Source organism: Hibiscus syriacus, unplaced genomic scaffold (assembly GCF_006381635.1).
Source record: "Hibiscus syriacus cultivar Baekdansim isolate YM2019G1 unplaced genomic scaffold, ASM638163v2 tig00112738_pilon, whole genome shotgun sequence".
Lineage (NCBI taxonomy): Eukaryota > Viridiplantae > Streptophyta > Magnoliopsida > Malvales > Malvaceae > Hibiscus > Hibiscus syriacus.
Window position 1 is genome coordinate 1,117,207 of NW_024063392.1, and position 25,515 is coordinate 1,142,721.

General features: G+C 34.8%; 1 pseudogene; it reads right to left on the reverse strand.

Moving 5' to 3' along the window:
* Positions 1–2,890: 2,890 nt before the first annotated feature.
* Positions 2,891–24,010, reverse strand: LOC120182881 (annotated as a pseudogene).
* Between the last annotated feature and the right edge of the window lie 1,505 nt (positions 24,011–25,515).

Below are 25,515 nucleotides of genomic sequence, written 5' to 3' on the forward strand. Positions count from 1 at the left end.
TCAATTATTTGACAATGAACTAAGTAGATTTTAAATATATATTTTATAAATTAAAACATTTTTAATAATTATAGTTATTTAAAAAAAATAATCACTGAAAAGTAATAATTTTAATACAACGAAAGAAGTATCATTTAAAATCTTTTGTTCCTTTAGAGGACTAATTTGTGTACTTTGAAATAATATAGAAACCTCCCACCTACTCTTTCATGGACTTTTGTTGAATATTTGGATAATTTGAACGTAAACATATACAAGGTTCTTTTTAGACCTTTGATTTGTTAGTTGTTAACGTGGGCGATGAGATTGAGAACATATCACTAAAGTCTACGTTTTTGACGTAAGAAATTATAAGTTCAATTCTATTTTAGAAGTTTCTACATTTGTCAAAAGCCTCATACAAAAAGTAACTTTAAGCAACTCGAAGTACAGACTAATTTGCCTTTGACAAAGTCTGTAATAAGAATCCAGTCAAGCCGTCGCATTTACGTATAAATCAGAGCACAGTTGAAAAACAAAATTCACTAATTTGTTCTAGAAATAGCATAAAAATCTAGGCTTCCTAGCCAAAATGAAACTCATCCCTGTCCCCACTCCTCGGTCCTCGCCTTATAAGTCTAGGTTCGATAATACTCTTTACACTTCAATTAATGTCATGGACAAATGATGAAAGTTTTCAACAAATCATTTTCTAAAACAAATGTAGCTCCACCTCGGCCATCTACTATAATCATCTAAACATGCAGTAGATGTGTATTTATCCAGATTCATGGAGTATTGATCATAAATCTAGAACCACTACTCAGCAACACAATTAGATCACAAATTCCAGGATTAGCTCTTAACTCATATGAAATAGAATTTCTCCAACTAACTTCCCTTCAATGTTACAAAGAGGTTGACTTTTTTTATGAATGGAATCTAAATCTAAACAAAGATCTAAACACTACCCAAAACCAAAGAACAATTCTCCATATCAGAATCAATGTATTTTCCAAAAAAAGAATGATTATTTCATACCTGCAGAAGAACCCAGCAACAAGATCTTGTGAAAAGAAAGATTTTGAGAAACCCAATTGCAGACGGCGACTTCAGGGGAAAAAAACTGGAAGAGAAGGTTTTCCAGTTGGCCTTCCGGCACCGCTCGTGTCTAAAGTGACGGCGGGGCAACCTTTGTCAGCTAACCCAGAAGCAATCCCTTTGCATAGAATTGACGAAAGCGGTTGGGAGTTTATGTTGTTTAGTTGGACAACTCGATACAATTTGGGCTACTTTTAAACTAAAAGGTCTGATTTCAAGAATAGTCCTTATTCTATTCGGAATTTTAAATTTAATTCCTTTGGTTGTGTTCGTTGAATTTTGATTAATTTAAAAACACATATAGGATTAAATAAATGAGATAATTTAACGAAAAAATTAATAAAATTATACAAATAATGTGGTGAAAAAATTATTATGTTTTTGAGAAATTATTTTTTGAAACGGGGTGAAATAAATATTGTTGTCGGTAAGACTTCGGGAACATAGTGCATCTTAAGGAATATGTAATAATAATCACATATTTTTTGTATGAATCAGTTGATGTAGCTAGGGAAGAGGAAGTAGAAGACTGTTGAAAACATTTTGATATTTCGATATAACAAATTAAGTTAAATGAATTTTAAGATTTTTCAAAAGATTTTCTAAGTATATTCTATATAATTATTCGAATATCAAAACATTACTCCAAATCTTTCAAATGTCATTTTTAATCCTTACTCAAGTGTAAAATTAAGTTTTAATCTTAAAATAATTTTAAAACAATTTTACAAAGTATTTCGAACCGTTTCAAAGCCAAAAATTTCAGATTGTCCAGAGGAACCGATTCCCCCTATTTAACGGTCGAAATATTTGAATTTTACACTTAGGGAATCGATTCCCTATGAGGACCGATTCCCCCCCACGCTCCAAGCTTTTTTATTAATTGATTTCACACTAAAACGGCTCCATGGACTCCACTAATCATCCCCAACGTTCAGAATCAATTGAAGGAGTATTTAAACAAGCTTAGAAGCCATTGATCAATAACAAGAAATAAAAATAAAAAAGAATCAAGAGAGAATCAAAGAGAAAGCATCAAACCTCAAGTTTGAGCATTTTCAAGTCTATTTCATTCAATATTTATTTTTTCTTTCAAGAACACTTATTGTGCTCAATTATATTATTCTTTAATGTTCTTTCTTTGTTCTAGAATTGTGCAAACATCTTGCCTTGTGAGGATTTTCTTGTAAGTTTGCAAAATTTGTATTGTTCTCTTTGGGAGAGAGTGTTCTCAAGAATTTGGGGTATAATTGTTGAGGGATTTGTAAGGTTACTCTTTGTCCTCAAAAGAAAGACAAATTAGTGAATTTGTGGAAAATCCTTAGTGTGGATAGCTAAGGTAGTGGACGTAGACTTTGGTTGAGAAAGTCAAACCACTCTAAATCGCTGTGCAAATATTTTCAATTTTCTGTAAAAGCTTCCACCGAAATTTTAATTGCCAATTCACCCCCACTTGGTTATATTCGTCGATCGATTAACTCAACAAAGACATATTGTTATTTATGCGTCTTCCATATTTGAACTGAATACGTGTAGTATTCTCTGAGTCTTCTTCATTACAATGTAACAATTAGCCTAATCTAAAAACTAATCCTCGAAGTGGATTTTTTTGAAAATCTTTTTTTTATATATTATTTTGGTTATTTTTTCATAGAAATCAAATATAAATAAGATCGAAAAAACTTTTAGATGATTTTTTAATATAATCATCGGTATCAATATATTGACCAATTAATATGAATCATATAAAAAGAAAAGCGATTCATTCAAATGATTTGATTAATAGATCGTATATACGCACGTATGTTCATCAGTTGATCTGTACTCTAAAAAGGTTAACACTTGTCTTCTCTAATGCTCTATCTTCACTACTAATATTACAGTAACTTTTATTCCCTAAATTCAGCTCTAACTCCATCTCAATATTATCCTTCCGACCGTCGTCATCGGTCGATATATCTTTCCCAACATTGTAATTCACATCAATGAGGAAGAAATTCCTACCGTTTTGATCCCCTCTAGGGCACTCGCATGCGTAAATCGTCACGACATCTTTATCACCGAAGTTTTTTCTCCTTCATGAACCGGCTCTATCCCCTTATGAACATAAAGATCTGGCTGCTCCTCCAATAGAAGTAAAGAAATTTCCATGTCTTCATTACCATGTCATAGAAGACGAGCTCGGCGTCCTCAATCCCACCACCGGCTGAGCTCCGTCGATCGGTGTCACGAATTCAAGGGAAGTGTTTAACGGCCTATTTTTTAGGGATCACGAGCCAGTTAAGCTTACCGACGTCGTTCGGTGTCAATTCCTTTTAGAAAAGTTGCGTGCATGAAAACTGCGTATCGCCATATACGAGCTTCTCGTTAAGATTAATGTGTTGGAAATGAAACACCCATACAAACAACTTTTATTAAAACTCAAACAAATATTACAAGAGCACTCTCACTCAAAAATAAGATATTACAACTCACTCTTATAAGACTTTGCTTCTTCACTCATATAAGACTTTACTTCTTTACTCACTTAGAAGCTCTTAATTTTTCTTGATGCATAAAATAAAATGGGGATGGGTATTTATACTACTTAAGAACAATCATTCACCACACAAATAAACAAATTTAAACCATTAAAAATAGACAAATACCTAACACTCACCTAACTTTCATACCTAACTTTCACCTAACTAATTTGATGTAAATAATGACATCAAATTAGTTTAGGTATGGGTTTAGGCTCCCATAATGGATCAAGTTTATGATCCAACACCCCCTTAAACTTGATCTTGTGACTCATAGTAAGTTCCCTAATCTTATGAAGTTTTCCCTTGTCAGTGGTTTGGTAAAAATATCAGAAACTTGATCTTGTGACTTCACGTATTGAACTTCCACATCGTTTCTTGCAACACACTCCCTTATATAGTGGTAGTGAATATCAATGTGCTTGCTTCAATAATGGAATATTGGATTCTTTGCTAAGGCAATAGCTGACTTGTTTTCGACACAAACCTTGGTAGGCTCTTCATGTATCAAACCTATCTCCTTCAATAGATTTATAAGCTAAATTGCATGATAAACGCTTGAGGTAGCAGCAACATATTCCACTTCACAAGTAGACAATCGGTTGTTTCTTTGACATCCATGTGAAAGCACTATCTCCCATGAAAAATACGAATCCAGTAGTGCTCCTTCGATTATCTATGTCTCCACCCCAATCACTATCGTTATATCCAACAAGTTTGTAATCATTTGAAACTGCATAGAATAAGCCAAAGTCAATTGTACCTTTCAGATAGCGAAGAATTCTCTTTGCGGCTTTAAAATGGGTGGTTGTTGGAGATTCTATGTAGTGATTAACCAATCCAATTGCATGAAGAATATCGGGCCTCGTGCAAGTTAGATAACGTAAACTTTCTACCAAACTTTTGAAGAATGTTGGATCTACACTTTTTCCTTCTTCATGTTTGGACATCTTGATCCCGTATTTTGTCGGTGTGCTTATTAGCTTACAGTTCCCCATCTTGAACTTCTTCAGTATCTCCTTTGCATAGCTTTCCTATTAAATGAAAATTTCATCTTGCTTAACTTCAATGCCAAGGTAGTACACCATGAGCCCCATGTTTATCATCTTAAATTCCTTCATCATCACATCCTTGAATTCATTAAACATATTTGAGTTGCTTCTGGTGAAAATCAAATCGTCCACGTAGAGGCACATGATCAAAATATCTCAATCTTTGATCTTGATATATAAAGCGTGCTCGTAGGGACATTTGTGGAAGCCATTCTCTTGGAAATACTTGTTGATTCGGCTATTCCATGCTCTTGGTGCTTGTTTTAGCCCGTAAAGAGCCTTCTTCAACTTCAACGCCTTGTCTTCGTGCCCTTTGAATTCGTAGCCTGATGGTTGTTGATTATAGACTTCCTCTTCAAGAACTCTATTTAGGAAGGCAGACTTTACATCCATCTGTTGTATCTTCCACTTATTTTGAGCTGCCAAAGAAATGAATAATATGATAGTCTCCAATCGAGCAACAAGAGCAAATACCTCATCATAGTCAATTTCAGCCTTTTGACTATAGCTTTTAACAACTAGCCTCGTTTTGTGACTTTCAATCTCTCCTTTGGCGTTTTGCTTTGTTTTGTACACCCATTTGACACCTATCGCCTTATATCCCTTGGGATGTGAGGTAAGTTCTCATGTATCATTCTTCTCGATGGCCTTGATTTCTTCGTCCATCACATCTCTCCATTTCTTTTCTTGTACTGCTTCTTGAAAGCTCACTGGTTCATAATCGACAAACAGACAAAATAATGTAAGATTATATTGTAATTCAGTTACCTCATAGAGATCTTTAAGGCTTCTTGTACGTTGCACAACTCTTTCACTTTGACTCCCACTTGACGATGACGAAGGTGATGAGTCTCCTTGAATGGTTGATGTTAGTGAAGTATGTGGAGTTTCAAGCTCTTGTTGAGGTTTACCTAGTTGTTCCCTCATTATCTGCTCATCTTCTTAAATCTGAGGAAAGAAATTGAAGTCATTTGCATGAGAGTTAAAATATCATTCTCCTTAATCATTGAAGACCAAATCTCGACTAATTACAATCTTCTTATTATATGGATTGTACAGCTTGTAGCCTTTCTGTTGAAAACATTTTGATATTTTGATATAAAAAATTAAGTTAAATGAATTTTAAGATTGTGCAATAAAGGTTTTCTAAGTATATTCGATATAATTATTCGAATATCAAAACATTACTCTAAATCTTTCAAAAATCATTTTTAATCCTTACTCAAGTGTAAAATTAAGTTTTAATCTTAAAACAATTTCAAAATAATTTTACAAAGTATTTCGAACCATTTCAAAGCCAAAAATTCCAGATTGCTCAGAGGGAACCGATTCCCCCCAAGGGGGTACCGATTCCCCCTTAATGGTTTGGCTCTGAGAATTCTAGTATGCTCGGAGGGAACCGATTCCCCCCCAGAGGGTACCGATTCCCCCCTGTGTAACGGTCGAAATATTTGAATTTTACACTTAGGGAACCGATTCCCCATAGGGGGTACCGATTCCCCCCACTCTCTAAGATGTTTTATTAATTATTTTCACACTAAAACGGCTATATTATCTTCTATAATCATCCCTAATGTTCAGAAGTGATTCAAGGTATATTTAAGCAAGCTTAGAAGCCATTGATCAAAAACAAGAAATATCAAGCAACTAGAATCAAGAGAGAATCAAAGAGAATGCATCAAACCTCAAGTTTGATCCTTTCAAGTCTATTTTTCATTCAATATTCATTTTACTTTCAAGAACACTTATTGTTCTCAATTGTATTCATTTTTTAGTGTTCTTTTCTTTGTTCTAGAATTGTGCAAATAATCTACCTTGTGAGGATTTCCTTGTAAGTTTGCAAAATTTTTTATTGTTCTCTTTGGGAGAGAGTGTTCTCAAGAATTTGGGGTATAATTCTTGAGGGTTTGTAAGGTTACTCTTTGTTCTCAAAAGAAAGACAAATTAGTGAATTTGTGGAAAATCCTTAGTGTAGATAGCTAAGGTAGTGGACGTAGACTTTTATTGAGAAAGTCGAACCACTCTAAATCATTGTGCAATTATTTTCAATTTTCTGCAAAAGCTTTCACTAAAATTTTTATTGCCAATTCACCCCCCTCTTGGTCGATTCCGTCAATTGATTAACTCAACAATTGGAATCAGAGCCTAACTCATTTGAAGGTTTAATCACCTCTTGAGTCGATTCGGGAAGAGTTATATCGATAATCAAAGTCATCAATGGCCTTCGCTTCAAACTTCGACTCCGGTCTCGATTCGATGCCTGTCAATAAGCCTTCTTTCTTCAATGGGGCTAACTATGCCTATTGGAAGAATAGAATGATGTACTTCATTCAAGCAAGTGACATGGGAGCATGGAATGTCATAGAAGAATGATACTTCAAGCCTCTCACTCATCCAAGATTATGGAGTGAAGGAGAGACAAAAATGTTCCAGCTCAACTCCAAAGCCATCCATATAATATTTTGTGCTCTTGGACCAGATGAATACGGAAGAGTTTCATCTTATACAACCGCCAAAGAAATATGGAACAAATTTCAAGTCACTCATGAAGGTACCGATGAGGTAAAGAAATCTAAAATTAGTATTCTAACGCATAGCTATGAAAATTTCAGGATGAAACCAAATGAAGATATCAAAGCTATGACGGATAGATTTTCAACGATTTTTAGTGGTCTCAAATCATATGGAGAGATCATTTCAAATGAAAAGCTTGTGAGGAAGTTAGTCTACTCCCTCCCAAAATCGTGGCAATCAAAGAATACGACAATCATCGAGTCTAAGGATCTAACATCCTTAACTATTGAAGAGATAATTGGTTCACTCCTTACTCATGAAATGATGCTTGAAGATGAGGTGGACCTTGATAAGATTGAAGAGACACCAAAGGAGAAGGAGAAGAAGAAAAACATTGGTGTTGCTCTCAAATCCACAAAAAATGAGAGTGATTCGGATGAAGATGACGATGACGATGACGATGACGAGGAAATGACATTGTTTGCCAAACGGTTCAGAAAAATGATGAGACCTTACCGAGGAAGAAAATTCAACCGAAATAAAGGCCTCAAAAATGAACCAAAAGAAAAGGACCCGATCATTTGTTATGAATGAAAAAAGCCAGGGCATGTCAAATACGATTGCCCATAATTAAAGAGGAAGGGTCAATCAAAGAATAAGCACAAAGCTCATGTGGCTACATGGAGCGATGAAGAAGGTTTCGATGAAGAGGAACAAGAAGTAGCAAACTTGTGCTTGATGGCATTCAGGGAAGATTCTAAGGTAACCTCTAACTCATCTGATTTTGATGATTTATCTTATGATGAGCTATTAGAGGAATATAACAGGTTGGCTTCGGATTATGAGAAATTGTTTTTAAAATATAAAAATGATGTTTCAAAATTGAAAAATGAAAATAAACTCATATCCAAAACCAACAACGATCTTGAAAGTAAAATCAAAGATTTGCAAATCAAACTAGAAGAGTTTGAAAAGAAAAATTTAGATTTGCAAAATTTACTTTCAAAGGTCAATGATGATCATCAAAAGAAAATTGATGATCTTAAAGCTTCTTTTGATAAAGTTAGAACAAAACGTTTTGAAAGTGGAGAAAATTCAAAATCCAACTTTGTTAGAAAAAGTTTTAAAAACTACAATCATAGAGGTCCCCAAATAACCTCTAATGGAAAAATCGTTAGAAGTATATGGGTTCCTACGGAGCTCATTACTACTAAAGATAAGGATATCCTACACAAATGGATACCTAAGGGGACTAGGATTTTGGAAACTAATGAATATGGACCCAAAAGAATTTGGGTACCAAAAATTAGAAATTAATCTATATTTGTAGGAAAAGGAGCATTGCTACAAGGCACGAGAAACAAATTCAAACTCTTGGTACCTTGATAGTGGATGGTCAAGACACATGACCGGAGACAAAAGCCGATTCATTAAGCTTAACGCCAAAAATGGAGGAGAAGTGACTTTTGGTGATGATTCAAAAGGTCACATTGAAGGTATTGGTACTATTGGTAATACCTCTTCCATACAAATTAAGAATGTTTTATATGTGAATGGATTAAAGCATAATCTATTGAGTATTAGTCAATTTTGTGATAAGGGATTCAATGTCATGTTTGATATTAATGGTTGTAAAGTCATTGACATTGCATCTAATCAGATTATGCTTGTTGGTCATAGAATAAGAAACATATACATGGTGCATTTAGATTCTATTGATATGACTAATTTGTGCCTAGTTGCTAAGGATGAACATGATAGTTGGTTATGGCATAGGAGACTAGGACATGCTAGTATGAGTGTTTTGCAACGGCTAATTCAAGGTGATTTAGTTCGAGGGTTGCCTAAGCTTAAATTTGATAATGATAAAATATGTGATGCTTGTGCTAAAGGAAAACAAAAACGAGTTTCTTTTAAATCCATTAATGACGTATCAACTAGTAGAGTATTACAATTGATCCATATAGATCTTTTTGGGCCAACTAGGACTACTAGCTTGGGTGGAAAACAATATGCATTTGTCTTGGTAGATGACTATTCTAGATATACTTGGGTTCTATTTTAAAGTACTAAAGATGAAGCATTAGAATATTTCATCACATTTTCAAAAATAATCCAAAATGAAAAAGGTTACTCTATAACTAGTGTTAGGAGTGATCATGGCACTGAATTTGAAAATCTTGGATTTATTGAGTTTTGTAATTCTAATGGTATTAGCCATAATTTTTCAGCACCTAGAACCCCTCAACAAAATGGAGTTGTTGAGAGGAAAAATCAAACTTTAGAAGAAATGGCTAAAACCATGCTTTGTGAAAATAATTTGCCAAAATAATTTTGGGCGGAAGCCACAAATACCGCTTGTTATGTTATAAATCGAGTAATGATTAGGCCAATTTTAAAGAAAACTCCATATGAAATTTTCAAAAATAAAAAGCCTAACATTAGCTATTTTTATCCTTTTGGATGTAAATGTTTTGTTTTAAACAACGGTAAAAAGAACCTTGGCAAGTTTGTTGCTAAAAGTGATGAAGGAATTTTTCTGGGTTATTCCTTAAATTCTAAAGCTTATCGAGTATTTAATAAAAGAACTTTAGTTGTAGAAGAGTCTATACATGTTGTTTTCGATGATAATCCCCTTCCGAGGAAGGATTCTTGTGTGAATGATGATGTAGGTGTTATAAATACAAATAAAGTTAGACATGATGTTGAAGAACCATCATCAAAGAAAGAAACGAAAAATGAGGAAACTCGTGATCCTCTTGAGAATCCAACCATTGAAGAAAGGGAAATATCTTATCCAAGAGAGTACAACTATGTCAAGGATGGTGAAATTATAGGTGATCAATCCAAAGGGGTAACAACTCGATCTTCTCTTAGAAATATTTGTAATTATATTGCATTTATCTCATGCATAGAGCCTAAGAATATTAAAGAAGCATTAAATGATGAACATTGGATTATGGCTATGCAAGAAGAGTTAAATCAATTTGAGAGAAGTAAAGTATGGACATTAGTTGAAAGGCCTAGTAATAAATCTACTGTAGGTACTAGATGGGTATTTAGGAATAAGCTTGATGAGAGTGGTAATATAGTGAGAAACAAGGCTAGACTTGTTGCTCAAGGGTATACTCAAGAAGAGGGCATAGACTATGATGAAACATATGCTCCCGTAGCTAGGATGGAAGCAATTAGAATGTTACTAGCATTTGCATGTTTTCATGAATTTAAATTATATCAAATGGATGTTAAAAGTGCATTTTTAAATGGTTTTATAAAGGAAGAAGTGTATGTGGAACAACCTCCAGGTTTTGAAGATTCAAAATTTTCGGATCATGTTCTTAAATTGACAAAAACACTTTATGGTTTAAAACAAGCTCCAAGAGCTTGGTATGAAAGATTGTCAAATTTTTAATTGAAAAAGGTTTTTCAAAAGGGAAGGTTGACACTACATTGTTTTTAAAGCATAAAGGTAAAGATTTATGAGTAGTTCAAATTTATGTTGATGATATAATATTTGGTTCTACTAATGATGTTCTTTGCCAAGAATTTTCCAAGCTAATGCAAAGTGAATTCGAAATGAGCATGATGGGGGATCTCTCATTTTTCTTGGGACTCCAAATCAAGCAAAGAAAAGATGGCATCTTCATCAATCAAGCCAAGTACGTCAAAGATATGCTCAAGAAGTTTGGACTGGAAAATGGCAAACCTCATGACACTCCAATGAGCTCTTCAACAAAGCTTGACTTAGATGAAGGAGGTAAATGTGTAGATGTTAAATTATATAGGTCAATGATTGGATCTCTACTTTATCTAACTATAAGTATACCGGACATTATTTTTAGTGTTTGCTTATGTGCTAGATTTCAATCATGCCCTAAGGAATCACATTTACTAGCTGTTAAGAGAATCTTTAGATACCTTAAGGACACTCCTAGTTTAGGACTTTGGTATCCTAGAGACTCTAGCTTTAGCTTGCATGCTTTTTCTGATGCGGATTATGGAGGATGCAAATTAGATAGGAAAAGCACCTCCGGTACTTGCCAATTTTTGGAAATATGCTGATTTCTTGGTATTCAAATAAATAAAATTGTGTTGCATTATCTACCACTGAAGCCGAATACATTTCACCTGGTAGTTGTTGTGCACAAGTTTTATGGATGAAACAACAACTTTTTGATTATGGAATTGAAGTTGGTACTATTCCTATCAAGTGTTACAATACTAGTGCTATTTGTCTCACTAAAAATCCCATCCAACACTCTAGAACTAAGCACATTGAAATAAGACATCACTTCATTAGAGACCATATCACTAAGGAATATGTAGTTTTAGAATCTGTTGATACTTTGCACCAATTAGCGGATATCTTTACAAAACCTTTAGACAAGGAAAGATTTTGGACACTTAGGAGAGAATTAGGTTTGACCAACCTATCTTCACTTAGTGTTTAAATTAATTTTAGCACTTTTAAGACTAAAAATGCTAATTTTTGATTGCATTCATTGCTATTAGTTAGGGGTAGTTTATGATTCTTGATGAAAAATTAATTTTATGTTTAAATATCGTTTAAAGAATAATTTGATTGTTTGAACATGATTAATTTTCAATATATGTGTTGCCAATACCACTAGAGAAAATTAATTTAGCATTTTGTGTGTTTAAAATTGGATTTTAGCATTTTGGTGCAGAGGGAATCGATACCCCCATGAGGGAACCGATTACCCCTTTGAAGGGGAACCGATTCCCCCCACAGGGGAATCGATACCCCCCTGGGGTTCTGGTTTTATCGGGCAGAACCCTTAGTTTTTGTTCAAACCCTCTTCTTTTCTTCTTCCTTCCGCCGTTTTCTCCTCTCTAAACTCTCAAATCTCCATTTTTGCTTCAAATCATCGGTTTTAATCATAATTCACTTCAAATACCATCTTCTAAACCTGTTGGAATCATAAAAAATGTGTAAACTTCATCTAATCTCACTCAAATCCGAAATCCTTCAAGGTATTTTTCCAAAAATTATATTTCATCAATTTATGAACATAGAACTAGTTTTAATTAGTTATAGGTTGAACTTTAGATCGGGCATTGATTGTTTAGTGATTAGAAACTAGGTATTACAACTAATTTCATCAAAAACACAAGAATTTTTCAAAAATTTTGAAATTTTCGAAATAAAAAAAATGTTTTTCAAATTATTGTATTTTGATTAAATTATGTTGTTGTTATGAAAACTATACATATATTGTTTCTCAAAATCGTATTTTTCAAAAGCTTTCAAAAACTTTGCCTATTAGGATTGATTTAGAGAACCTTGAAATATTGAGGACTCAATTGAGTTTTGGGATTGATTGAATTGCATACATGTGTTTTCTAAATTGCAGGTTATCCATTCTATTTCGATTTCCTAAACCATGTCCAATCCTAAACATGCTAGGTCATCATCTAGTCGCTCACACCGTCATCCAAATCCACCTCCAAATCCGCATCCTATTCCTAAAAATCCAATTCCTAATCCTAATCCCATTGATCCTAATTTGACTATCCAAAATTTGTGCTTCAATCATCCTGGTCCTAGAAATCATCGTTTTTGGTATTATCAATGTTTCGACTCTTACAAAATTATAGAAGAACGTATTCCTTCTCGTCAAGCTATGTTAGATATTAATTTTAAATATCTTCCTCTTTTACAAGAGTGGAAATTTGACAAAACGTTTTGATCTTGAACTCATTGTCTACCATCAACTTGTTCGTATTTTTTATTCTAATGCCGTTTGTGTTAAAAACCAAACTGAAACCGAAACCATAGGAATTCGTTCCTACCTCCTAGGACAATTCTTATATATTGACTCGGCTTACATAGCCAATGCATTCGGATTAGATAATGATGGTATTTCAAATGAAAAACAAATCTTAGGATCTCGTTATAAAAGAAGGGATAGTGCAAGTGTCTTAGACCTTCATGAAAGTTTTCTTCATCTAATGATTTCTTGGTGGTTTCGACCATCCGAAGGTCGTTATTCTACTCTTAAAGCCTTGGATCTTTGGTGGTTACATTGTTTTGAAAACGGTATTAAAATAAATCTACCTCAGATCATTTTTGCTGAAATTGTTGAAACCGTAAACCTTGTACCTAACAAGAAACTCTGTTCATCTCTAGTTTACGGTTGCATTTTGAGTAACCTATTTTCTAAAGTCGGGCTTAGAGTTGGTCTAGATGCCTCCTTTCCTCTAAAGAAACAAATTAATCTTCTTTCCTTAACGAGAGCGGGATGGATTAAGGATAAGGAAACTGGTGAATGGATTCGATCGTCTGAAAGTACTCCGGGAGCAAGTTCTTCACGAGCACAACCAGAAGCTGACGATGATCCTGAGCTTGAACAATTAATGCGAGACATCGATGAAGCTGAAGATGAGCCTGAGAAGCCCGAGGAGCAGGCACAACAAACACATCAAATGCCTCCATATTTTCAATCCTTTATGGAGACATTCGATTTCTGATATGCTACCATGGATTCGCGCTTTACTTCTATAGAGTCCTATTTATCCACAATGGGAGCTCAACAATTAGAAATTCTTCGGGAGATGCGTGCAAACAACGAAGCAACCAACGCGCGTATTAATGAACTCACTCACGAAATGGCTACTATGCAAGCTCGTTTTCCTCCTCTCGATCCGGATGTTTGATTCTATGCTTAGTTTTTAAAGCTTTGAACTAAAAGATTATTGTTTTAACATTTTGAATATTTTGGAATGTTTGAATTTGTGGATTGATTGATTTTGAATTTGTTGGGATTTATGAATGGTGAGAACTTATATATTTGGTGTGGTTAAATTTATTCATTACTGCATCATTTACATCATTTTAGCAATATGACCAATTTTGTCATGTCACATTAATTATGAATATTGATTATGAAACTAATGGCTAACGTTTCTCTTGATTTTGATCTTAGCAGCTTAAACTATATTCAATTGGCTAAATGAATTCAAAACCTTGTTTAAATTCTTTACAAATGTCTTTTTGATTTCACAAAAAGGGGGAGAAGTGTTAAATGTTTTAAAAGATGAGTAAGTGTTAAAGTAAGGGGGAGTAATTTTCAAAAACGTCGGTTTTTTATTTCAAAATCTTAAAATTACTAAAATGTTTTGTTATATCAAAAAGGGGGAGATTTTTGAAAACATTTTGATATTTCGATATAACAAATTAAGTTAAATGAATTTTAAGATTGTGCAATAAAGGTTTTCTAAGTATATTCAATATAATTATTCGAATATCAAAACATTACTCTAAATCTTTCAAAAAAATATTTTTAATCCTTACTCAAGTGTAAAATTAAGTTTTAATCTTAAAACAATTTCAAAATAATTTTACAAAGTATTTCGAAACATTTCAAAGCCAAAAATTCCAGATTGCTCAGAGGGAACCGATTCCCACCCAAGGGGGTACCGATTCCCCCCTTAATGGTTTGGCTCCGAGAATTCCAGTATGCTCGGAGGGAACCGATTCCCCCCCAAGGGGTACCGATTCCCCCATGTGTAACGGTCGAAATATTTGAATTTTACACTTAGGGAACCAATTCCCCATAGGGGATACCGATTCCCCCCACGCTCCAAGCTGTTTTATTAATTATTTTCACACTAAAACGGCTATATTATCTTCTCTAATCATCTCCAACATTCAGAAGTGATTCAAGGTGTATTTAAGCAAGCTTAGAAGCCATTGATCAAAAACAAGAAATATCAAGCAACTAGAATCAAGAGAGAATCAAAGAGAATGCATCAAACCTCAAGTTTGAGCATTTCAAGTCTATTTTTCATTCAATATTCATTTTGCTTTCAAGAACACTTATTGTGCTCAATTGTATTCATTTTTAGTGTTTTTTTTCTTTGTTCTAGAATTGTGCAAACAATCTACCTTGTGAGGATTTCCTTGTAAGTTTGCAAAATTTGTATTGTTTTCTTTGGGAGAGAGTGTTCTCAAGAATTTGGGGTATAATTTTTGAGGGTTTGTAAGGTTACTCTTTGTCCTCAAAAGAAAGACAAATTAGTGAATTTGTGGAAAATCCTTAGTGTGGATAACTAAGGTAGGGGACGTAGACTTTGATTGAGAAAGTCGAACCACTCTAAATCGCTGTGCAATTATTTTCAATTTTCTGCAAAAGCTTCCACCAAAATTTTTATTGCCAATTCACCCCCCTCTTGACTGATTTCGTCAATCGATTAACTCAACACTTTCGAATTAGCATCATAGGTGATGAAGATGAAACTCTCGCTTTTATCATCAAGCTTCGTTCTTCTCTCGTCTGGTACGTGAACATGGGCTATACTTCCAAAAATTATAAAGTGGGAAATAACAGGCTTTCTTCCACTCCATGCTTGTTGCGGTGTCTATCCCCATACACTTCTTGTTGGAGATCAGTTTGAAAAGTAGACTGCACACGCTACTGCTTCTACCCAAAATTCCTTGGGTAGTTTCTTGCTTTTGAGCATGTTTCGTGCCATGTCGAGAATTGTTTGGTTCTTTCTTTCTGCTACGCCATTTTACTGGGGGGATCTAGGAAGTGTCATTGGTCGATGAATTCCATTTGCTTCACAGGATCTCGTTATAAAAGAAGGGATAGTGCAAGTGTCTTAGACCTTCATGAAAGTTTTCTTCATCTAATGATTTCTTGGTGGTTTCGACCATCCGAAGGTCGTTATTCTACTCTTAAAGCCTTGGATCTTTGGTGGTTACATTGTTTTGAAAACGGTATTAAAATAAATCTACCTCAGATCATTTTTGCTGAAATTGTTGAAACCGTAAACCTTGTGCCTAACAAGAAACTCTGTTCATCTCTAGTTTACGGTTGTATTTTGAGTAACCTATTTTCTAAAGTCGGGCTTAGAGTTGGTCTAGATGCCTCCTTTCCTCTAAAGAAACAAATTAATATTCTTTCCTTAACGAAAGCGAGATGGATTAAGGATAAGGAAACTGGTGAATGGATTCGATCGTCTGAAAGTACTCCGGGAGCAAGTTCTTCACGAGCACAACCAGAAGCTGACGATGATCCTGAGCTTGAACAATTAATGCGAGACATCGATGAAGCTGAAGATGAGCCTGAGAAGCCCGAGGAGCAGGCACAACAAACACATCAAATGCCTCCATATTTTCAATCCTTTATGGAGACATTCGATTTCTGATATGCTACCATGGATTCGCGCTTTACTTCTATAGAGTCCTATTTATCCACAATGGGAGCTCAACAATTAGAAATTCTTCGGGAGATGCGTGCAAACAACGAAGCAACCAACGCGCGTATTAATGAACTCACTCACGAAATGGCTACTATGCAAGCTCGTTTTCCTCCTCTCGATCCGGATGTTTGATTCTATGCTTAGTTTTTAAAGCTTTGAACTAAAAGATTATTGTTTTAACATTTTGAATATTTTGGAATGTTTGAATTTGTGGATTGATTGATTTTGAATTTGTTGGGATTTATGAATGGTGAGAACTTATATATTTGGTGTGGTTAAATTTATTCATTACTGCATCATTTACATCATTTTAGCAATATGACCAATTTTGTCATGTCACATTAATTATGAATATTGATTATGAAACTAATGGCTAACGTTTCTCTTGATTGTGATCTTAGCAGCTTAAACTATATTCAATTGGCTAAATGAATTCAAAACCTTGTTTAAATTCTTTACAAATGTCTTTTTGATTTCACAAAAAGGGGGAGAAGTGTTAAATGTTTTAAAAGATGAGTAAGTGTTAAAGTAAGGGGGAGTAATTTTCAAAAACGTCGGTTTTTTATTTCAAAATCTTAAAATTACTAAAATGTTTTGTTATATCAAAAAGGGGGAGATTTTTGAAAACATTTTGATATTTCGATATAACAAATTAAGTTAAATGAATTTTAAGATTGTGCAATAAAGGTTTTCTAAGTATATTCAATATAATTATTCGAATATCAAAACATTACTCTAAATCTTTCAAAAAATATTTTTAATCCTTACTCAAGTGTAAAATTAAGTTTTAATCTTAAAACAATTTCAAAATAATTTTACAAAGTATTTCGAAACATTTCAAAGCCAAAAATTCCAGATTGCTCAGAGGGAACCGATTCCCACCCAAGGGGGTACCGATTCCCCCCTTAATGGTTTGGCTCCGAGAATTCCAGTATGCTCGGAGGGAACCGATTCCCCCCCAAGGGGTACCGATTCCCCCATGTGTAACGGTCGAAATATTTGAATTTTACACTTAGGGAACCAATTCCCCATAGGGGATACCGATTCCCCCCACGCTCCAAGCTGTTTTATTAATTATTTTCACACTAAAACGGCTATATTATCTTCTCTAATCATCTCCAACATTCAGAAGTGATTCAAGGTGTATTTAAGCAAGCTTAGAAGCCATTGATCAAAAACAAGAAATATCAAGCAACTAGAATCAAGAGAGAATCAAAGAGAATGCATCAAACCTCAAGTTTGAGCATTTCAAGTCTATTTTTCATTCAATATTCATTTTGCTTTCAAGAACACTTATTGTGCTCAATTGTATTCATTTTTAGTGTTTTTTTTCTTTGTTCTAGAATTGTGCAAACAATCTACCTTGTGAGGATTTCCTTGTAAGTTTGCAAAATTTGTATTGTTTTCTTTGGGAGAGAGTGTTCTCAAGAATTTGGGGTATAATTTTTGAGGGTTTGTAAGGTTACTCTTTGTCCTCAAAAGAAAGACAAATTAGTGAATTTGTGGAAAATCCTTAGTGTGGATAACTAAGGTAGGGGACGTAGACTTTGATTGAGAAAGTCGAACCACTCTAAATCGCTGTGCAATTATTTTCAATTTTCTGCAAAAGCTTCCACCAAAATTTTTATTGCCAATTCACCCCCCTCTTGACTGATTTCGTCAATCGATTAACTCAACACTTTCGAATTAGCATCATAGGTGATGAAGATGAAACTCTCGCTTTTATCATCAAGCTTCGTTCTTCTCTCGTCTGGTACGTGAACATGGGCTATACTTCCAAAAATTATAAAGTGGGAAATAACAGGCTTTCTTCCACTCCATGCTTGTTGCGGTGTCTATCCCCATACACTTCTTGTTGGAGATCAGTTTGAAAAGTAGACTGCACACGCTACTGCTTCTACCCAAAATTCCTTGGGTAGTTTCTTGCTTTTGAGCATGTTTCGTGCCATGTCGAGAATTGTTTGGTTCTTTCTTTCTGCTACGCCATTTTACTGGGGGGATCTAGGAAGTGTCATTGGTCGATGAATTCCATTTGCTTCACAGGATCTCGTTATAAAAGAAGGGATAGTGCAAGTGTCTTAGACCTTCATGAAAGTTTTCTTCATCTAATGATTTCTTGGTGGTTTCGACCATCCGGAGGTCGTTATTCTACTCTTAAATCCTTGGATCTTTGGTGGTTACATTGTTTTGAAAATGGTATTAAAATAAATCTACCTCAGATCATTTTTGCTGAAATTGTTGAAACCGTAAACCTTGTGCCTAACAAGAAACTCTGTTCATCTCTAGTTTACGGTTGTATTTTGAGTAACCTATTTTCTAAAGTCGGGCTTAGAGTTGGTCTAGATGCCTCCTTTCCTCTAAAGAAACAAATTAATATTCTTTCCTTAACGAAAGCGAGATGGATTAAGGATAAGGAAACTGGTGAATGGATTCGATCGTCTGAAAGTACTCTGGGAGCAAGTTCTTCACGAGCACAACCAGAAGCTGACGACGATCCTGAGCTTGGACAATTAATGCGAGACATTGATGAAGCCGAAGATGAGCTTGAGAAGCCCGAGGAGCAAGCACAACAAACGCATCAAATGCCTCCATATTTTCAATCCTTTATGGAGACATTCGATTTCTGATATGCTACCATGGATTCGCGCTTTACTTCTATAGAGTCCTATTTATCCACAATGGGAGCTCAACAATTAGAAATTCTTTGGGAGATGCGTGCAAACAACGAAGCAACCAACGCGCGTATTAATGAACTCACTCACGAAATAGCTGCTATGCAAGCTCGTTTTCCTCCTCCCGATCCGGATGTTTGATTCTATGCTTAGTTTTTAAAGCTTTGAACTAAAAGATTATTGTTTTAACATTTTGAATATTTTGGAATGTTTGAATTTGTGGATTGATTGATTTTGAATTTGTTGGGATTTATGAATGGTGAGAACTTATATATTTGGTGTGGTTAAATTTATTCATTACTGCATCATTTACATCATTTAAGCAATATGACCAATTTTGTCATGTCACATTAATTATGAATATTGATTATGAAACTAATGGCTAACGTTTCTCTTGATTGTGATCTTAGCAGCTTAAACTATATTCAATTGGCTAAATGAATTCAAAACCTTGTTTAAATTCTTTACAAATGTCTTTTTGATTTCACAAAAAGGGGGGGAACTATTAAATATTTTAAAAGAGGAGTAAGTGTTAAAGTAAGGGGGAGTAATTTTCAAAAATGTCGGTTTTTGATTTCAAAATCTTAAAATTACTAAAATGTTTTGTTATATCAAAAAGGGGGAGATTGTTGAAAACATTTTGATATTTCGATATAACAAATTAAGTTAAATGAATTTTAAGATTGTGCAATAAAGGTTTTCTAAGTATATTCGATATAATTATTCGAATATCAAAACATTACTCTAAATCTTTCAAAAATCATTTTTAATCCTTACTCAAGTGTAAAATTAAGTTTTAATCTTAAAACAATTTCAAAATAATTTTACAAAGTATTTCGAACCATTTCAAAGCCAAAAATTCCAGATTGCTCAGAGGGAACCGATTCCCCCCCAAGGGGGTACCGATTCCCCCTTAATGGTTTGGCTCTGAGAATTCCAGTATGCTCAGAGGTAACCGATTCCCCCCCAAGTGGTACCGATTCCCCCATGTGTAACGGTCGAAATATTTGAATTTTACCCTTAGGGAACCAATTCCCCATAGGGGATACCGATTCCCCCCACTCTCCAAGTTGTTTTATTAATTGTTTTCACACTAAAACGGCTATATTATCTTCTCTAATCATCCCCAACGTTCAGAAGTGATTCAAGGTGTATTTAAGCAAGCTTAGAAGTCATTGATCAAAAACAAGAAATATCAAGCAACTAGAATCAAGAGAGAATCAAAGAGAATGCATCAAACCTCAAGTTTGAGCATTTCAAGTCTATTTTTCATTCAATATTCATTTTGCTTTCAAGAACACTTATTGTGCTCAATTGTATTCATTTTTTAGTGTTCTTTTCTTTGTTCTAGAATTGTGCAAACAATCTACCTTGTGAGGATTTCCTTGTAAGTTTGCAAAATTTGTATTGTTCTCTTTGGGAGAGAGTGTTCTCAAGAATTTGGGGTATAATTTTTGAGGGTTTGTAAGGTTACTCTTTGTCCTCAAAAGAAAGACAAATTAGTGAATTTGTGGAAAATCCTTAGTGTGGATAACTAAGGTAGTGGACGTAGACTTTGATTGAGAAAATCGAACCACTCTAAATCACTGTGCAATTATTTTCAATTTTCTGCAAAAGCTTCCACCAAAATTTTTATTGCCAATTCACCCCCCTCTTGGCTGATTCCGTCAATCGATTAACTCAACACTTTCGAATTAGCATCATAGGTGATGAAGATGAAACTCTCGCTTTTATCATCAAGCTTCGTTCTTCTCTCGTCTGGTATGTGAACATGGGCTATACTTCCAAAAATTATCAAGTGGGAAATGACAGGCTTTCTTCCACTCCATGCATGTTGCGGTGTCTATCCCCATACACTTCTTGTTGGAGATCGGTTTGAAAAGTAGACTGCACACGCTACTGCTTCTACCCAAAATTCCTTGGGTAGTTTCTTACTTTTGAGCATATTTCGTGCCATGTCGAGAATTGTTTTGTTCTTTCTTTCTGCCACGCCATTTTACTGGGGGGATCTAGGAAGTGTCATTGGTCGATGAATTCCATTTGCTTCACAGAACTCTTGAAACTCCCTGGAAGTAAATTCTCCACCTCGGTCAGATCTCATGGCTTTGATCTTTCTACCGCTTTCTCTCTCCACTGCTGCTTTGAACTTTTTAAAGACTTCAAAAACTTCTGGCTTCTATTTCAAGAAATATACCCAGGTTTTTCCTGAAAAATCATCAATGAAGAGAAGAAAATAGTTACTATTACCGAGAGAGCTTGGCTTGATCGGCCTACACATATCGGTATGGATGAGGTCGAGTGGTTTCTTGGCTCTGACTCCTTTAAAAAGCTTTTCCAGAATTGTTTCCCGACTAGACACCCTTCACAAAGTTGGTTAGGATGATTGATGCGAGGTAGTCCCTTCACCATCTCCTTCTTAGATAGCAGCTCTAGACTTCCAAAATTGAGATGCCCAAATCGAAGATACCAAAGCCATGATGCATCTTTGTAGCAAGCTTTCAGGCACTTTACAACATCATTTTGTATGTTAATCAAGAACATTATATTCTTTGACATCGGCACTTTACCAATGAAGTTATTTTTATCATCTTTTATAGAAAGATTATAATTATTCATATGAATATCATAACCTTTCTCTACTAGTTGCCCTAAACTTAAGATGTTACTTTTCATATTGGGCACATAGTATACATTCGAAATAAATTGATATCTTCCATCTTTCAAAGGGATAAGGATGTTACCTCTCCCTTTCACTGCTATTGCAGAATATCTCCAAACGAAACATTTCCACTTATTGACTCGTCTAGCTCCATGAACATGTCTTTCCTTCCACACATGTGATTGCTTGCACCACTGTCAAGATACTAGGAATTTGCTTAGCCACCATCAGTTTCCTTTCATGCTAGAAGAAGTGTTTCTTTGCCATCTATCTTTTCCTCCACGTAGTTAGCCTTCTCTTCAATTTTGTTGTTGGGAGCTCTACATTTTGAAGCATAATTCCCAAACTTCTGACAATTATAACATCGAACTTGAGATTTGTCATACTTTGAGTTCGGATTGATTTTTCCAATGCCTCGTGTTAAGTTTTCTCATTTCTCATAGTTGTTGTTAGAATTGTTATTGTTGAAATTCCATCCTCGTCCACGACCTTGACTTCCACCTCGTCCATGGCCTCTACCTATACCTAAGCCACGTTGGTTTCTATCATTGCGTTGGCTTTCATGCATATCCTTGAGTTGCAGCTTGAGGAGTTGCTCAGTAAACCCATGCTTCTTCTTAAGTTTCTCTTCGTATGCTGGCAATGATCCTTAGAGTTACTCGATCGTCATTTCTTCCAAGTCTTTAGTTTCTTCAATCGTCACGACGATGTGCTCAAATTTGGGATCCAACAAATGGAGTATCTTCTCTATTATCCTCACATCTTCTAACTTTTCACCATTTCTTTTTTAATTGATTAGAAACAACTACTAATCTTGAGAAATAATCTAAAATAGACTCAGATGATTTCATGTGTAAGGATTCAAATTCACCTCTTAATGTTTGGAGACGGGCATTCTTCACTTGCTCGGATCCTTTGTAAGAGGTTTGCAGCTTCTCCCACACTTCCTTGCTGGAGCTTGCACTCGAAATCTTTTCAAAACCATCATCATCTAATGTTTGATAGATGAGGTAGAGAGCCTTCTTGTCTCTCTTTCTTGAATCCTTCAAAGTTGTCTTTTGATCTGGTGTAAGAATATCAAAAACAACATCATTTGCGGGCTCGTTATAGCCTTTCTCTATGATATCCCACACATCTTATGATCCAAGAAGTGTCTTTTTTCTACACTCAAGTTATCGTAGTTGTTGTTGTTGAGTGTCGGAACTTGGAATGGTGCCATATCATTTGTCATATCTCTTAATATAATGAGAATTTACAAAATCTGATTACACGGATGAATTCGGAACGCCAAAAACTCTTGGGAGAAACTTGGACAACTTGTCAAGGGGCTCCAACTCGGCTGACTCGGCTCAACTCGGTGAGTCAACTCGATTTTCTGGCAGCAGTCTTTCGGCGGTGCTTGGCAGCTCGTCAGAACTCAGATTAGGAAGATTTTGGCAGCGGTGGATTCCTCTCGTAGAGACCTTCGATATTTCCAACTAGCTCTGATGCCACTTTGTTGAAAATGAAACACTCACACAAACAACTTTTATTGAAACTCAAACAAATATTACAAGAGCACTCTCACTCAAAAACAAGATACTACAACTCACTCTTATAAGACTTTGATTCTTCACTCACTTAGAAGCTCTTAATTTTTCTTGATGCATAAACTAAAATGTGGAGGGGTATTTATACTACTTAAGAACAATCCTACACCACACAAATAAACTAATTTAAACCATTAAAAATAGACAAATACCTAACACTCACCTAACTTTCATACCTAACTTTCACCTAACTAATATGATGTAAACAATGACATCAAATTTGTTTGGGTGTGGGTTTAGGCTCCCATAACGGATCAAGTTTATGATCCAACATAACGGTCGATTCCCCTTCTTTGTTTGACGAAATCTTGACGAAATCTTCGAACTTGGCTTGAAACGAGTCCTCCCTGATCATGTTTAGCACATCTCCGTCGGAATATAGGCTTTGAAAGACTGGTTCTTGGATATTGAGATCAGTCTAGGGGAAGCTCCGATAGGTTTCGTCGTCGCAATGTAGCTTGATCGACGCATTATCGTATGCCATGGCAACCTCTTTCTAGGAATTGAACGTCCCGAGACATATCCGGTGGTGGTTGGCGTATATCTGTGCACCCCAATGCCAATTTTGTTACGGGCCGACACCTTTAAACCTCAATAATGACCCACCATGATTGTGCCGTCGGACACGTTTTCTGGGATGATGATCGAAGTTGCTCTCACCGGAATACGAGGTTCTGACCGAAAAATAGCCCATTTAGTGTTCAAAATGATGCTCGAATCATCATTCATCATCAGAGACTGGTCTTAAAACAAAATAAAAAACAAAAACAAATCTATGTAATGAAGGACAATGAAAGATGAATTGGGTTACCAACAATTATAATAAAAAAGTAGAAGATTATTAACACAGGATAATCAAGTAAGTTGGAATAAATTCTCTGATTTAACTTAAATCATTTACGAGTAAACTATACAGATAGTCCCCTATATTTTCAGTATGACCAACTTTGGTCACCAATTTAAAAATTAAGGGGGGATGATCACTAATTTTATCAATCCGTTCGATTTTAATCCCTAACATTATTGATCCATTCGATTGTAGTCCCTCAATCGTTAACTCCCGTTCGATTTTAGTCCCTCAACCATGTTAGAGAATTAAACAAAAGGGGTTAACGAAAATTAATATCCAAGGGACTAAAATCGAAGGAATCAATAATGTTAGGGATTATTTCCCCTTAATTTTTAAATTGGTGACCAAAATCAGCCAGACCCTAAACATAGGAGACTATCCTTATAGTTTACCCATCATTTACTTAGAGTTAGATCCTATTCAACTAAAAAATTGTCTTGGTTCAATGACTTTTAACCAAAACAAATTATAAATGCAAACCACGTCTTAAATCATTTTTATTTGAAAAATACAGATTATTTAAATAAAAAATTGCAAATATTAGGGTAAAGTACACAAATGGTCCCTCAACAATAGGGTGCTTCTTTATTAAGTCCCTTGACTATATAAAATAGTCCTCTGATTATAGAAAGTTATTTTATTAAGTCCATCGACTATTAAAAGTTATAAAATTGTCACCCGAATATTCATTATTTTTCAAACTCATCATTTTTCGTTAAACAATTGGCAGTCGTTTGAGATTTTAAAATCATAATTCATCATATCACAATCAGTAGTTTAACGTTAAGCTGAGAATACCATCAATTTGTTAACAAAAAATGGTGATTTTGTAACTTTTAATAGTCGAGAGACTCGACAAAGCAACACTCCATAGTCAAAGGACCATGTTGTAACTTTTAATAGTCGAGAGATTTAATAAGTAGTACCCTATAACCTGGGGACCATTTGTGTACTTTACCCTAAGTATTAACCAAATATATTAATTCACAATTCACATTTTTTTTAGTTATTATTTTGGTAATAAAACCCCCTAAAATTATGTACTAATCAAAATTACTGTAAGTAAAATGCAAAACACACGTTTGACTTGCAAGAAGAATGTGAATCAGTAAACACCGAGCAGGTAATTTGGCCGAGTAATTTTAGGAAAATTTGGTTACATTTAAACCGAATCCTCTCTTTTTTTATATATTTCCCCGACAATTTTCAGCATGCAAAATCTTAAACTTATTCGTGTTAGTGTGTCTTCTTCTTTATCTTGTTCTTCACACGTAAAATTATAATCGTTGTGAGGTTAATCGTAGTCTCTCATCTGTGGTAACTCCATAAATGACAATAGCCTTCACCGG